The sequence below is a fragment of the Schistocerca serialis genome, chromosome 3 (assembly GCF_023864345.2).
Source record: "Schistocerca serialis cubense isolate TAMUIC-IGC-003099 chromosome 3, iqSchSeri2.2, whole genome shotgun sequence".
In the NCBI taxonomy this organism is placed as follows: domain Eukaryota; kingdom Metazoa; phylum Arthropoda; class Insecta; order Orthoptera; family Acrididae; genus Schistocerca; species Schistocerca serialis.
Genome location: NC_064640.1, coordinates 797,862,485 through 797,879,797, shown reverse-complemented (window position 1 = coordinate 797,879,797; position 17,313 = coordinate 797,862,485).

Sequence of the window (17,313 nt, the reverse complement as noted above, 5' to 3'; positions counted from 1 at the left end):
ATTCAAACTCAACGTTTATGCAATAATTTAACAAAAAAATACCCTTATCCCATTCTGCCCCGTGGGTGGGGCGGAACGCGAAATATGCAAGACTTTCTTTGAAAAATTGTAAAAAATGCAAAATGTATTGTTTTAAGTGATTTTAAAATTAGGTACATTACGTTACACTAGAAGGTGTTTTTTTAACACTTTAAGAAGTGTTTCCTTGTGTTCCCTTATTTTATAGAAGTTGTTAAACGTTAAGTATCCCGTTCCGCCCCGAGTTCCCCTAAATGACGGCCGACATACTGAGCATTTGTTATAAAGAACATCATCTTTGCTAAAAATCAACTGTTATGCTAATTATTGCTCTAGTACCATATGAAGCGATATCTGTGAGTCACTTGGTGCAGTTTTTTTTGGCTTAAATAAAACCTCGTGTCACTTCAAGCAAGTGTGCGTCAAGTTTTACCTCTTTACCTTTATTATTCCGTGAAGTATAGAATTTTAAAATGTTGAAGGACTTTTCTGTACATCGATGCTCTCGAAGATTTTTGCTGTTTTGGATGCTACGGGTGGTCCTATATAAAGGTGACTAGTCTCACTGAATGCAGACAAAACATGTGGGACAGATGCATGTATACGGGTGTTACATCCGATTTCGTGTCGTGTGGTGCAATATTTTCCGAGCCCACGCCGCCCGGCGAATGGACAGGAAGGCGTCGGGGCAGGACAGTGGCATTTTGCGGCGGCCACGTCCCAGACAAAGACGCTGCCTGCTACCCTCGATTCATCAGCGCTCGGGGCGGGTGAAGGGGAGTGGGAGAGGACCCCTTTAACGCCACCGCCACCCCCGACTGCCGCAGACATGCTTCATTTTAATTAACTTGCACACGGAAAAGAAGCAACACAAAAAAATGACTCTGCCCCCGGCGACTAAAAAATAATGGACGATCGTCGGACGACTTCCGATCTTCAAATGCTGTCAGGGTGTGAAATCGAACACAATATCAAGCTTATTAAGATCATAAGGTGACTGCTGCCGCCAAAACTAATGATGTTACAGCACGCACACAAAGTCGTAATCATAATCGTAATTACAGAGCCATTATTGCCGGCCATCGTGAGGCGCGGCCGTCCCTTGGAAACACCGGAGGCCGCATATCGTCAGGGAGCAAACGCCGCGCTCAGAGGTAACTTGGATAACGTAGGCTAAGGCTGCGTGCGGCTTCCAGGAAAACTGCGAACCTGCGACAGTTTAAAGCACAGTTGATTAGGCATCGGTCTCCTCGAACAAGAAATTTTGTATTAGAAAACAAATGGAGATGGGAGAAGAACGTCCTACTGTGGACGAGCTTGTTAGGGAACTAGTAACAAAACAGTTAGACTAGAAGAGGAGGCGTGAGGGATTATTGGCCACAGTTTTGTTCAAAAAATCTCCCCACAATTTGTCTGAATAATACAAACCAAGGAACATTGCATCACTCGGTCATGGATGTGTGTGATGTCCTTAGGTTAGTTAGGTTTAAGTAGTTCTAAGTTCTAGGAGACTGATGACCTCAGAGGTTAAGTGCTATAGTGCTCAGAGCCAATATTGCATCAGTGTGTAAATCAAACCACAAACTATGGAAAATTAGCTGAATTTGCACTGAAGACACTGGAAAGTGTTACATCATGAATCCTGTCAGATTTTTTTCAAAGTTTGTTAAAATTTTCATCACATAGCTACACTTCTGGAAATGGAAAAAAGAACACATTGACACCGGTGTGTCAGACCCACCATACTTGCTCCGGACACTGCGAGAGGGCTGTACAAGCAATGATCACACGCACGGCACAGCGGACACACCAGGAACCGCGGTGTTGGCCGTCGAATGGCGCTAGCTGCGCAGCATTTGTGCACCGCCGCCGTCAGTGTCAGCCAGTTTGCCGTGGCATACGGAGCTCCATCGCAGTCTTTAACACTGGTAGCATGCCGCGACAGCGTGGACGTGGACCGTATGTGCAGTTGACGGACTTTGAGCGAGGGCGTATAGTGGGCATGCGGGAGGCCGGGTGGACGTACCGCCGAATTGCTCAACACGTGGGGCGTGAGGTCTCCACAGTACATCGATGTTGTCGCCAGTGGTCGGCGGAAGGTGCACGTGCCCGTCGACCTGGGACCGGACCGCAGCGACGCACGGATGCACGCCAAGACCGTAGGATCCTACGCAGTGCCGTAGGGGACCGCACCGCCACTTCCCAGCAAATGAGGGACACTGTTGCTCCTGGGGTATCGGCGAGGACCATTCGCAACCGTCTCCATGAAGCTGGGCTACGGTCCCGCACACCGTTAGGCCGTCTTCCGCTCACGCCCCAACATCGTGCAGCCCGCCTCCAGTGGTGTCGCGACAGGCGTGAATGGAGGGACGAATGGAGACGTGTCGTCTTCAGCGATGAGAGTCGCTTCTGCCTTGGTGCCAATGATGGTCGTATGCGTGTTTGGCGCCGTGCAGGTGAGCGCCACAATCAGGACTGCATACGACCGAGGCACACAGGGCCAACACCCGGCATCATGGTGTGGGGAGCGATCTCCTACACTGGCCGTACACCACTGGTGATCGTCGAGGGCACACTGAATAGTGCACGGTACATCCAAACCGTCATCGAACCCATCGTTCTACCATTCCTAGACCGGCAAGGGAACTTGCTGTTCCAACAGGACAATGCACGTCCGCATGTATCCCGTGCCACCCAACGTGCTCTAGAAGGTGTAAGTCAACTACCCTGGCCAGCAAGATCTCCGGATCTGTCCCCCATTGAGCATGTTTGGGACTGGATGAAGCGTCGTCTCACGCGGTCTGCACGTCCAGCACGAACGCTGGTCCAACTGAGGCGCCAGGTGGAAATGGCATGGCAAGCCGTTCCACAGGACTACATCCAGCATCTCTACGATCGTCTCCATGGGAGAATAGCAGCCTGCATTGCTGCGAAAGGTGGATATACACTGTACTAGTGCCGACATTGTGCATGCTCTGTTGCCTGTGTCTATGTGCCTGTGGTTCTGTCAGTGTGATCATGTGATGTATCTGACCCCAGGAATGTGTCAATAAAGTTTCCCCTTCCTGGGACAGTGAATTCACGGTGTTCTTATTTCAATTTCCAGGAGTGTACAAGGGAGGAGTTAAAAAGTTTGCGTCTGAGGACGTTGCTGCAGCGTACGTGCACCGTGCTCCAATGCGGGTATATGACCACCGACATGTAGCCAAAAGAACTAGTGTAGCTTTCGTGTCTTTCTTTTTTGTATTCCGCCTGGTAGGCGGCACGTGGGTCTGCTCCTGTAAACTGAAGAGTAGGCCGAATGTAGGAAGCGAGTAGGAGCAGGAGAGGTAAAAATCTCTCAGTACTACTCTCAGAGATGGTTTTACTATATCACAATATTAACTGAATACATAATAACGTGAACACCTAACTTTGCACTGAGGAGCACGTAGGTGCAAAGCCGGATGTATCAAAGCTCATAAAAGTTACACAAGCAAAATCTGAAGTGGCTCGCCCACTATGAAATAGAAACAATGTTGCTTGGTCGTCGACTCGGAATCAAATGGGCAGAATCCAGCGCGGCGCTCGTAGAGCTGCACAGCGCCGGCTAGAGGGCGCTGTCGCCAGTGTCGGTGTCGTAGAGCCAACCTAAGAACTTGTACCTAAGCCATGACATCGTAGCTGTCGATACCACATTCTTTTCTTGACTTTCTAAAGACAAACACGGGTAGGCATCCATCAGAGAGTGAAGAATGTGTGTGGAGCTGCAAGCCTGTGAAAAACGACCGTTGTGGAATGGTGCGCTAAGTTCTATACTGGTCGCGATTCGACACAACACGCCGGTCGATCTGGGAGGCCCCACTCATCCAAGTAGGATACACTCGAGCTCCCGTCCTATAATCGTGATCTTTCCGCATGCGATTATCACGTCTTCGGTTCCTTAAAAAATGCCTTAAACGGTCGAAGTTTCCAATTTGATGAGGATGTGCAGCAGGTAGTTACGGACTTCTTCACGCGGCAAGAACAGTGATTTACCTAATGGATATCTTCAATCTGACGCGTCGGTGAAATGACTCCCTCAGTGCTCAAGGTCATTTTGCCTGATTGTCATACGGATTTTGGACGATACGGCCTTCTAACTGAAACTATTTGATCGTTCCTTATAGTAGTAAATTAGTCAACTTTCGTTCCGTTCGGAACTGATGTCCATCATCAACATCAGTAGGAGATGTGATCCGCATGGCAGTGATACACTCTTCTATTAGTCGTGGCATGGAAGTAAACGCTCTCACAATGTCATCGTGAGGAATTTAGTGAAGAATATAATGTCAGCTCATGAAGACTGCTTTCTGGAGGCTAATATGAAAGTATTGCATAATACTGTCCGTCGCTTGGCAGACATGCTCTGTTGGTCACATATCACAGGTAGACCAGTCAACGATCCGTACTTTCCTCGAAGCGTTTGTGGTGTGAACTGCAGTGCTATGCCTTGCATTATTGTGGTGGAATACACCATGTGCTACCCTGGACATTAAGGGCCTTGTAACAGAGTTTACTGTCTTCGCCTCGTACTTCCGAGCATTGAACCTCCTTTCAAAAAATACTAAATCAGTCCTTTTGTCGCCTCCAACAGCTGCCCACACGATGATTCCGGAGTTGGAGCCGTATGGGTATCGAGAATGGTTGCTTCGTGTGAACTCACCTGGTCGTTTACAGAGACATTGGCGTTGGCCTGGCCGCCACAAACAGAAGTCATACTCATCGCTGAACACCATATACTGCGCTCAGTGTCCAGTTGATCTTGGTTCTACACCATGTTAGCTCCTATCTTCTGTAGTATGCCGTCAGTGGTCAATACCGTCGGAAAACTCGAGATCTCAACCCAGTTTGCAGTAATCCGTTCGCGACGGCTTGAGTTGACACTCTGCTTGTACTCTCTGCCAAGATTTCAGCTGTTGTCATCAGCCTATTCGTCAGAGCCAGTGGTACAAACCTACATCTTTCTCGTGGTGTAACTCCTCGGGGAGGAACCGTTTCTACTCTTAATGTCACACCGTTGTCCTGAGGTCATTTCATCACCACTATTTCTGCAGTCATCATACTGCAGTCATTTATCTGTGCGATCTTTCCGTGTGGTGTTCCCATGTCCCTCATGCCAATGATTCGACATTTCTCAATGTCCGCAAGATGGCGATAGGCTACACGAGAACATTCTCTGGACATACTGTGTTGCGATTTCCACCGGAAATATTCCAGTAACGTTATGCTGACCCAATAGCCACCAATTTACTTACACCATTCCTCATTTGTCATAATGACTTTTTGGACTGGAAAGCTGAAAAAAGTTCGCTTGTGGGTGGATTTTTAATAAAAAAAACATAGGCATCAAAATATTAGAGTTTGACAGGGTTCCTTCATTGTGTTCATACGTAACGTTTTCCATTTCCGCCAGTTTATTTTCCTTGTGAGCCGGTTTCAGTTTACGACGCTATCGTTAGTCATTAATTGACAATTATTGTTCTACCAACAATCGAATCTATATAGTGGTCAGTCTGGTTTGGTGATGGTTGCTAACGTAGTTCTGGCAAGGATAAGAATAGCCCCAGCGCAATGAGATCGTGTCGTGGTTAATATACGGCTTTTATTCGGTCGTAGCGCAGCAAAATCTCTGTCCGATCATCTTAATTTAGGTTCTCTGCGGTGGTTTCCATAAATTAATTTATGCGAATACTGGAATAGTTCCGTACACAAGACTGGTTTTCTGTCTCAGAAAGATTGCCAGCCACAAATTTCTTAGGTGTAGGGACGGATGAATGGGGGCTGAATTTTGTCAATATTCCAACAATTCTTACTTCACAGCCGATAGTGTTCCCATTGCCAAAGCAACTCTGTGGACAAGAGTATGGTTTTGATACTTTTCTTTTGAAATGCAGCCCTCCTCGTACATAATTTTTCTTCCAGTTCATCAGAACTTGAGCTTAATTCGCCAGTTATTGTCTAAGTCTCTGCAAGGTAATCAATGCTAACCACTTGGCCTCAACGATACATATAGCCAAACTGTAGATGCAACCTAGGAGACACATCCTTGAAGAGGTCGGATAATGTCATTCGTAAAGAACGGCAGCAGCGTTTTCAGCAGTTGCAGAAGAAACAGTCTGCATGATTGACTGATGTGTTCTTATAACATTAGCCAAAATGGTGTTTTTATCTTGTCATTGCGAACGGCTGAAAGCAAGGGGAAATTGCAGCGTTATTCTTACCGAGTACATGTAGCTCTACTACATGAGTAAAATAATCCACAGGTAAAAAAAGTCCTCTATTCGGATCTCCTTGCTCGTGTACTCAGATGAGTATAGAGCTATAAATACAAAATCAGACAGGAGTATTACTGGAGGAACTTTGATAATAAATAAAACAAGAATTTGGGTAAGCTGCTACGAACATCATAGTGAATGTATTACAGTAGCCAAGATAGACACAAAGTCAACGCCTATCACAGTAGTTCACGTTTATGTGTGTACCAGATCAGCATATGATGATGAGAGTGATATAATAATGTATAGTGATGTAAGATAAATTATCCAGATACTTAGGAGAGATGTCAATTTAATTGTGATGTGTGGCTAGAATTTTATAGCAAGAAAAGGAACAGAAAGAAAAATAATAGAAAGAAAAATAAAAGTGAAAGAGGAATTTGCCTGGTAGAATTTTGTACAGAAAGTATTTTAATCAGCGCTAACACTTGGCTTCAGAATCCTGAAAGAAGGCTGTATAAGTGGAGGAGACCTTGAGACACTAGAATGTGTCAGAGTGACTATATAATGGTAAGACAGAGATTTCGAAATCAGATATTAAACGGTGAGACATTTCCATGGGCAGATGTAGTATCATAATTTACTTGTTACGAACCGCAGGTTAAAACTCAAGAGCCGGCCGCTGTGATCGAGCGGTTCTAGGCGCTTCAGTCCGGAACCGCGCTGCTGCTACGGTCGCGGGTTCGAATCGTGCCACGAGGATGGCTGTGTGTGATGTCCTTAGGTTAGATAGAGTTAAGTAGTTCTACGTCTAGGAGACTGATGACCTCAGATGTTAAGTCCCATAGTGCTTAGAGCCATTTGAACCATTTTGGCCCATTTAAAACTCAAGAAAGTTGGGCCTGGATATATTGAAAGAATCAAAGTTTTTGAGAATTTCAAAGGGAGTATTATGCAACGATTGAATTCAACTGGCGAAAAGAATACAATAGAAGATAAACTGATAAGTTTGAGAGAGGAAATAGTGAAAAGGGCAGAAGATCGAATATGTATAAAGAAGAAATGAATCAGAAAGCCTTTAGTAACGCAGAAGAAACTTACGTTACACACCATTTAAAAAAGCTATAAGAGCTTACACGTAAAAAGTTCAGAGGCGTTACTTTTCAGCACGGTCTCACGGTGTAGGAAATGACAACTAAAAGTATTAGACGAAATTTGCCATTCGGTCAACAAAACAAATGATTATGGCTGAAGTATGGAGGATATAAAATACAGGCCAGTAATAGCAAGAAGGTCATTTCCGTAAAAGAGGAATTTGCTAACATCTGATATAAATTTAAGTGTTATGAAATCTTTTCTGACGATATTTGTATGGAGTGTAGCCTTCAACGGGAGTGAAGCATGAGCGATAAGCAGTACAGACAAGAAGAGAATAGAAGCTTTTGAAATGTGGTCCTACAGAAGAATGATGAAATGTAGTTGCATAGATCGGATAACTAATGCAAAGCTACTGAATCGAGTTGGGGAGAGAAAAAAAAGTGGTACAACTTGAGCAAAACAAGGAATCGGTTGATAGGTAATAATGTTACATCCTGAGGCATTAATGAATCGTCGGTTTGATAACGGAAGGAAGAGTGAGGGAGAAGAAGGGCTAGAAATTGTGATGGAGAGCGAGACATGAATACAGTAAACAGGTTTAAATGGATGTAGATTTCAATAGTTGTGTAGAGACGTGTAGAGCCTTGCACAGGATGAACTAAAGTGGAGAGCTACATGAAACTGGTCTTCGAACCAAAGACAACAACAATATAGAATATTGTTAAAAGTGTGCCGTTTGTTCAGTCTTAGTCAGACTGGTTGGCAATAGGTCATGTAAATATTTGCATGTTGCATTATATGGAATCGAAACGTGAACGATAAACAGTACAGGTAATAAGAGAAGAGAGTCTTGAGATGTGGTGCTACAGAAAAATGCTGGCGTTTTACGTATAGATCAGATATCTGATCAAGTGCTACTGTTAACAGTCGAAGAGAAGAGAGCTTTGTGGCGCAACGTGAATAAAATAGACGAGAGGTTTATAAGAACAAACTGGGGTATCAAGCAGCAATTAATTTGGTAATCAAGGACAGTGCGGTGAAACGTGGGTAATAAAAATACTGTAGAGGGAGACATGGGCTCGAATAATGTAAGCAATTTCAAGTGGGTGTATTTTGTAGTAGTTACACAGAGATGTAGAGGCTTGCACGGAATAGACTGAAGGCCACAGCAACAACAACAACAGCAGAAGTACTACTACCTACTTTTATATTTCTATGACGTTAGCTATTTCTAAATCTACTTCTTATACGTCTTAAGTCAGGTTTCGATGTGTGATGGAGGGTACTTCAGGTTCAACGATAGTTTTCCTCCTTCCGTGTTTCGTTAAGGAGTGGTAAGCGGAAAGAACGGTATTAAGCAAACCTCGGTCTGAGTTCTAGTTTCTCTGATTTTCCTGTCATGATTATTTCACAAGTCGCCTGTGGGATGAAACAATATGTTGCCTGACCTCTTGGAGCGCACCGTCTTTGAATTTTATCAGCGAACCATCTCGTGACTTAAAAGTCTTGTTTGTTGCTTCTCTCACAGGAGTTTAAAGAACATATCTGTGGCGCTATCATTGGATGATCTTTGTTTATTCTCTTTATCCCAGCCCGTAAGAGTCTTTAGTGATGCGCATTACTCAACAATAGGTCAACGAAAGTTTCGCGGTATACTTCCTTTTTTAGGAGTCTTCCAATGAAACACTGTTTGACATCTGATTTTCCTTTAGGTGGTCGTCCCGCTTTAGATCGTCTCGGAGGCATAATCCACGATATTTTACAGTTGTTATATTTCCAGTGATTTATCATCAGTCGTTTAATCTATTACTAATGTGTTTTTCCACCTGTTACTTGCAACACGTAGCATGTATTTACGTTGATGGTCAACTGCCAGTTTGTCCCCAAGAGGTCGATCATCTACAGTTCTTACTACATTTCGCTACAAATTTCTAGCGCTGCGACTTTCTCATATAGGAAAGCATTATCTGCCAACATCCTCACAGTACTTCCTATGTTGTCGACCAGATCAGTTATACATTAAGTAAATAGGTCTACCGTGTACATTCCCCTGGGGCATACCTAAGTTTCTTTTATATCGCACGATATCGTCTCGATCTGATCTACTTTAATCACTAATCATCCAGCAAAGTATTGAGCACTTTCTCTACGTGGCCATTTATGATTGCTGTCTTGGAAGGTCCATCACATGCATAATATTCTCAAGAAGTACGGCAAAGTTTGAAATGGATGTTCTTTTTCTAAATGTTAAAAAGTAAAACTTCACCAACTTTGGGTGAATTTTCATTGGGTATAAAGTATAAAAAATGATAGTATGGTTTTGCAGTTTTTCCATTTGAAACACAATTCACACAGAACGACTGCTTTAGAAAACCCCACAAACAATACTCTTTCGTAGACGAGGTTGACTCCCACTAACGTTTTTGGGCAACGTGTACCAATACAACAAAAAGTTTTAATGCACTCTCGGTGCGAGGTGGAGAACTGTTTGGCCTGCTCTCTTACATTTTCGACATTTCTCTGTAATGTCTGAGAAATGTGTGTCAGAAAAGTGAGTGCCAAGAGCCACTTCACAAAACATTTATTCAGCATCTGACAAAACTGCTTTTTACATTTAATAATATATGTACAAATTACTTACTCGCATTTTCTAACCATCTGGGCATGCTCTCTTACTGGCGCGTTATTTTGATTTGCTCTGTCCCTGTTGCACATACACTTTCTGTTTTCCTGTGGATTAAGTAATTTCTAGTTTAACAGGGTGAAACGGCATACACTACTAGGTAATACTAGGTGATAGTACAGACCACTTTCAAACCATTGGAAAACATATTATCTATGGACAATACCTAAGACAGGGCTACTGGAAACCATCAATGGAAGGAACGCTGAAGATGACCAATACTTCATGTGCTTTGTGATCAATTTCCCTTTACAACTTCTGCTCGAAACTGACTTTGACAGTCTGAAAAGATGTTGTTGGACGAGATGCATATTACTCGTAGCAAATCGTAGGTGGCTTAGTGTGACCTAGTCTCCAATACAGAAACATCATATACAGATCTTAATTTGAAAGTAAAATAACAGGTAAGAAAGGGGCGCTCTCTGCGTAAGTTTAGAATTATTTGACTCGTACTGTAATAGCTGTAACACCAAAACTGCTAATATATACATCCGTCGGCCGGACTGCAGTAAGAACATCCGTGGAAACGTTTTAAGTCATTAAAAATTGTAGACCTCATTTCTTCGATGGGGATTTTGCTGAAATAGGCAATACTCACTAAATTACAGCTAGCGTACTGTACTGCTCGAATCTTGATCTACACTCCTGGAAATTGAAATAAGAACACCGTGAATTCATTGTCCCAGGAAGGGGAAACTTTATTGACACATTCCTGGGGTCAGATACATCACATGATCACACTGACAGAACCACAGGCACATAGGCACAGGCAACAGAGCATGCACAATGTCGGCACTAGTACAGTGTATATCCACCTTTCGCAGCAATGCAGGCTGCTATTCTCCCATGGAGACGATCGTAGAGATGATGGATGTAGTCCTGTGGAACGGCTTGCCATGCCATTTCCACCTGGCGCCTCAGTTGGACCAGCGTTCGTGCTGGACGTGCAGACCGCGTGAGACGACGCTTCATCCAGTCCCAAACATGCTCAATGGGGGACAGATCCGGAGATCTTGCTGGCCAGGGTAGTTGACTTACACCTTCTAGTGCACGTTGGGTGGCACAGGATACATGCGGACGTGCATTGTCCTGTTGGAACAGCAAGTTCCCTTGCCGGTCTAGGAATGGTAGAACGATGGGTTCGATGACAGTTTGGATGTACCGTGCACTATTCAGTGTCCCCTCGACGATCACCAGTGGTGTACCGCCAGTGTAGGAGATCGCTCCCCACACCATGATGCCGGGTGTTGGCCCTGTGTGCCTCGGTCGTATGCAGTCCTGATTGTGGCGCTCACCTGCACGGCGCCAAACACGCATACGACCATCATTGGCACCAAGGCAGAAGCGACTCTCATCGCTGAAGACGACACGTCTCCATTCGTCCCTCCATTCACGCCTGTCGCGACACCACTGGAGGCGGGCTGCACGATGTTGGGGCGTGAGCGGAAGACGGCCTAACGGTGTGCGGGACCGTAGCCCAGCTTCATGGAGACGGTTGCGAATGGTCCTCGCCGATACCCCAGGAGCAACAGTGTCCCTAATTTGCTGGGAAGTGGCGGTGCGGTCCCCTACGGCACTGCGTAGGATCCTACGGTCTTGGCGTGCATCCGTGCGTCGCTGCGGTCCGGTCCCTGGTCGACGGGCACGTGCACCTTCCGCCGACCACTGGCGACAACATCGATGTACTGTGGAGACCTCACGCCCCACGTGTTGAGCAATTCGGCGGTACGTCCACCCGGCCTCCCGCATGCCCACTATACGCCCTCACTCAAAGTCCGTCAACTGCACATACGGTTCACGTCCACGCTGTCTCGGCATGCTACCAGTGTTAAAGACTGCGATGGAGCTCCGTATGCCACGGCAAACTGGTTGAAACTGACGGCGGCGGTGCACAAATGCTGCGCAGCTAGCGCCATTCGACGGCCAACACCGCGGTTCCTGGTGTGTCCGCCGTGCCGTGCGTGTGGTCATTGCTTGTACAGCCCTCTCGCAGTGTCCGGAGCAAGTATGGTGGGTCTGACACACCGGTGTCAATGTGTTCCTTTTTCCATTTCCAGGAGTGTACAATATAAACAAGTCCTCTGTTTAGAAACGCGATCTCGCGCGAGCCGTATTCACTTTTCCTTGTAAATAAATTTAAAAATGTATCGATTTTGTCTGTGTATTAGGTGATGTAAATATTAATGAATTCATTAAGAGGAACTTAGTAGACCTACTTCTGTTTGTGTGTACTCTTAAAGTCGTTAGTATAAATGTACCCCAATGCTTGAAGTAAAACCCAGATCGCGTTAGAAAGACAGTTTCTAGTTCATCACAGTACAAAGAGAAGTCAGTACAGTGGACCATCTGGGTCCTACATTAAACATTAACCTCGACACTTCGAAATCCCATTGTCTACAACTTCGGTAATGACGTATTAAAATTTATGATGTCCCTTTGTTCTATACATGGTAAAAAACTGAATGACAACATTAAAAATTATTTCATGCTTCACCACAGCACCTCTACAATTTTTTATATATTTATTTTCTTGCATCTGTCCCAACGATAGTTAGCCACGAAGTGAGCTACAGTGGATAAAGTTCACAGTATACTGATTAAAAACGGGAAGCTACAGAGTTCATACTATATATGAATGGGTCGTACTTCACTTCGAAATTAATTAACTGCTCAATACATTTCTTGAAGAGAATAAAACGAGTCAATCAGTCAGGCTTTATATTCCCGTTGGGAGACTATTGGAAACAGTACCTGCATAAAAGTGCAAATCATTCTGCTCTTTCTATAATATAATTGCGAATATCCTCGGAGTAGTGAAGCAACTTAAATTACTTAGCAAAGGCAAGTCTTTCGGTCCAGACTCTATACCAGTTAGTTTCCTTTCAGTGTATGCTGCTACAATAGCTCCATACTTAACAATCACATACAACCGTTCGCTCGACGAAAGATCCGTACCCAAAGTCTGGAAAGTTGCACAGGTCACACCAATATTCAAGATAGGGAGTAGGAGTAATCCACTAAATTACAGGCCCATATCATTAACGTCGATATGCAGCAGAATTTTGGAACATGTATTGTGTTCGAACATTATGAATTACCTCGAAGAGAACGGTCTAGTAACACACAGTCAACACGAATTTAGAAAACATCATTCTTGTGAAGCTCAACTAACTCTTTACACACAAGAGTGTGAGTGCTATTGACAAGGGATTTCAAATTGATTCCGTATTTCTAGATTTCCAGAACGCTTTTGACTCTGTACCACACAAGTGCCTTGCAGTGACATTGCACACTTATGTAATATCGTCTCAGTTATGTGACTGGACTCATGATTTCCTGTCGGAGAGGTCACAATTCGAAGTAACTGACAGAAAGTGATCAAGTAAGACAGATGTAATTTCCGGAGTTCCCCAAGGTAGTGTTATAAGCCCTATGTTGTTCCTTCTCTATATAAAGGATTTAGGAGACAATGTGTGCAGCTGTCTTAAGTTGTTTGCAGATGATGCTGCCGTTTATCGACTATTAAAGTCATTAGAAGATCAAAAATAATTGAAAAACGATTTATAAAAGATATCTGTATGGCGCAGAAATTGGCAATTGACCCTAAATAACGAAAAGTGTGAGGTCATCCACATGAGGGCTGAAAGGGATCCGTTAAACTTCGGTTACACGATAAATCAATCAAGTCTAAAGGCCGTAAATTTAACTAAATACCTAGGAACTGCAATTACAAACAACTTAATTTGGAAGGAACACACAGAAAATGTTGTGGGGAAGGCTAAGCAAAGACTGAGTTTTATTGGCAGGACACTCAGAAAATGTAACAGATCTACTAAAGCGACTGCCTACACTACGCTCGTCCGTCCTGTTTTAGAATACTGCTGCGCGGTGTGGGATCCTTACCAGATAGGATTGACGGAGTATATCGAGAAAGTTCAAAGAAGTATTATCGCGAAACAGGGGAGAGAGTGTCCCTGAAATGATATAGGATTTGGGGTGGACATAATTAAAACAAAGGGGTTTTTAATTGCGGCAGAATCTTCTCACGAAATTTCAATCACCAATTTTCTCATCCGAATGAGAAAGTATTTTGTTGACACCGACCTACATAAGGAGAAACGATCATGACAATAAAATAATGGAAATCAGAGCTCGCACTGTTTTTCGCGCACTGTACGACATTGGAATAATAGAGAATTTTGGTGAAGGTGGTTCGATGCATCCTCTGTCAGGCACTTAAATGTGATATGTAGAATATCCATGTAGATGTAGATGAATATTTTACTAAAATGCGTTTTATACTTCTATATAATGTTTACTGACTACGCGCTTCACTTAGTTTTAGGTGACTTCTGGTACAAATAACAAATCCTACGAGAAGATATGTGCACGGGAACTAAAGCATAAGAATTCGTTGACACTGGATTACACTAACTTCAATGTCTGGTAATGCAATTCTTACCGATAGCTTTCTCCCCCTGAGATAGGAACAATATTTAGGAATACACAGCTGTAGAGTGACCTTAAGCAACATAAACGAACGCTTGTGTTGTAATCTCATTCAAAGCGAACATTATTACTGAATTTTATAATTTAATGCTTTTCAGCTGTTTTCAGTCCATTTTCCACTTCACTGATTATTTGAGTATCTCGTAATAATAAACATTCCATCTGTGGCTTATTGCACACACTGCGTTTTGTTGCAGGAAGTTGCTGGCATAATACACAGAAGCCAGTAATCTGTAATGCTGCAGTGAGAGCGACAGGCGGTTATACATTGCTGTGTAGTTTTTGCATGTTTCGCACAGATACTGTAAATAAATAGTGTTTTCTTAGTATATAATTTTTATTTGAAATATGTCTAACCAGTATGTCATGGAGCAAGGCTATGTTAAGCTTCAACACATAACTTAATTACTTGAGATTAGGGGTCTGGAAACCATACACCCCTCATATCAAATAACTCAGCCAAAATGTCTGAACCATCCCCAAAAGTTGTTCATAAAGTTGTGGTTGCTGCTGGTACTAATTATAGCGGAGGTCGGCAATTCTCAGAAATGCGGTGGCGCTCAAGCTAGTGGTGACCAGTTCGAGCGCTGTTGGCGGAAGAAAATTTTGTGTCCAGATTTGGCCAGCAGAGGTAGAAAGTTTTTCATTTTGTAGTGACTATGGTTAACTCATTTTGAACCTACGATTCTCCACATCTTATTATGAAAAAATTGCATGCAGTAATTGATAGCATCTGAGTAGAGGATCACTGGATAAACTTCTGTAATATGGTGTAAGTAAGTAGGGATGATGTTACAAAGTGGTATGAAATGGATCAAAAAGAGGGGTGGCGACGGGACGAGTTGGGCCTGCTCGAAATAATCTAGAAAAGCGCAGTACATGATTTAAGAGAACAATATAGTAGGCACTAGGGTGACCTATCCTCAAATCCTGCTCATGAGATTTCAGTCCTTATCAAGTGGGGCTACCAGCAGACGTCGAAGTAATTCAGCCAAGCGCTGAGAAGATCATACGGCGTCAGTATTGCGTACGAAAGTGTAGCGTTGATGCTCAGAGAAATGAAAGGGGTATTTGGAAGAAAGGCGACATTGTTCTCGCACAATTTGACGATGTAAATTACACTGCTGGCCACCGTAAATGCAACACCAAGAAAGACAAGAGGTAGCACAACAAAATTTATTTTGTAGATAACATGTTGACCAAGTATCAAATGATTACGTTTACAGACGTCTGTGACATGTGGTTCCTGCCAGAATCAGTAGCCAGAGTAGCCGCCATTGTTGGAGATCACCGCTGCCACACGTCTCGGCATTGAGTCAAAGAGACGTTGGATGTGTTCCTGGGGTACAGCAGCCCAAGCAGCTTCCAAACGTTGCCAAAGATCATCTGGTGTGGCAGCTGGGGATGTAATCTGGGTCACTCTATCGGCGAAAGATCCGGAGAGCGAGCCGGCCAGGGAAGCACTTCAATCTGGTTATTGACGAAGAACCTTTGGACAATGCGTGCCACGTGTGGTCGCGCATTATCCTGTTGAAATATGGCTGTGGCCGAGCCCTGAAGGTAAGGAAGGACAACTGGCTCCAGCACCTCGGATATGTAGCGCCGGCTATTTAAAGTACCGGCAACGAGTACTAGAGGCGTGCGAGAGTAATATCCAATACCGCCCCATACCATAATACCCGGTGCAAGACCAGTGTGGCGGTGCATAATGCAGCTGTCCAGCATCCTCTCTCCACGGTGTCTCCACACTCGAATCCGACCATCGTGGTGCTGCAGACAGAAGCGTGCCTCGTCATTCCATTCTGCCGTCCACATCCGTCTGTCATCACACCATTGGCGACGGAGACGTCTGTGGTTCTGCGTCAATGGTAGACGAAGCAATGGACGTCTTGCGGACAGACCACTCTGCTGTAACCGGCGTCGAATGGTACGCGCAGACACTGGATGATGCGTTACAGACGCAAAGTGCTGTGCTATGGTTCGGGATGTCACTGAGCGATCCGTCACTGCCATGCGCACAATTTGCCTATCAGCACGTGCAGTGGTGCACCGAGGTGAATGCGATCGACCACGTCGGTCCGTCGTACCCTCCTGCATCCAACGGTCACATATCGGTATTACAGTTGTTTGGTTTCGTCCAACACGACTAGCGATTTCTCTGTATGATAATCCACAATCTCGGTAAGCCACTATCCTTCCTCTGTCGAACTCGGATACCTGATCAAACGATATTCGCTGTTGTCTACGAGGCATAACTGATCGTCTTGTGAAACAACCACAAGGTAAACACACGTGCCGAACGTACACTCGTCGAAATCGCCAAGCCTTAAATGGCGCTATGAGGTGGCGCCACAGGCGCGCGTGATGTGCGTCTGCGCTGAAATTCTAATCAGTTGCATATCTCATCGCTGTAAACCCATGGTGTAAATTTCACTTGATTCGGATGCTTCCTTCAGGGTGTTGCATTTACGGTGGCCAGCAGTGTAGTTACAAGCTGCATACATCATATCCAGGGTGGTCAGAGACAGTCTGAAAAGCTTGTAAGGGTGTTTAAGGGTAGGTTGTGCTGAGAAATAATTGTTACGAAAAAGTTCTATATGTTGCGCCGTTTCCGAGTTGATTAGCACCGAAGTTAGCCAATCAGGCCGCTGAGCGCGCAAATTCAAGCGGCTCGCCAGAGACGGTGTCGCCAAACGTGTACTTCGTTTGGTTTTCTAAAACCTAACAAGAGAGCGATAGAAAAATTGGATATGGGACGATAGTAAGTAT